General features: G+C 67.8%; 1 pseudogene; it reads right to left on the reverse strand.

Annotated features, from left to right (window-relative positions):
* Window positions 1–301, reverse strand: part of LOC102498909 (HLA class I histocompatibility antigen, B-55 alpha chain-like) — a 3389-nt pseudogene that overhangs the window by 2904 nt on the left and 184 nt on the right.

The raw sequence follows: 301 nt of genomic DNA on the forward strand, positions 1-301 counted from the left end.
GAACTCCGGCCCCATCTTGTGCACCCAGGGTGCCCGCGGCTCCATCCTCTGCCCCGCGGAGTCGCTGTCGAACCAGGCGATCTGCGTGTCGTCCACGTAGCGGACAGCGAAGAAACGGGGCTCCCGGCGGCCCGGCCGGGACACGATGGTATTGAAATACCTCATGGAGTGGGAGCCTGTGGGGACGGGCAGTGAGACCTGGCCCACCCTCCTCCCTGCGGAACCCGGGTCCGAGGTCCATGAGGCCGGGAGGGGACGACCTGGCAGCTCTAGAGGACCGAGACACACAGGGGCCGACACT

Source organism: Tupaia chinensis, unplaced genomic scaffold (assembly GCF_000334495.1).
Source record: "Tupaia chinensis unplaced genomic scaffold, TupChi_1.0 Scaffold144389_1, whole genome shotgun sequence".
NCBI lineage: Eukaryota > Metazoa > Chordata > Mammalia > Scandentia > Tupaiidae > Tupaia > Tupaia belangeri.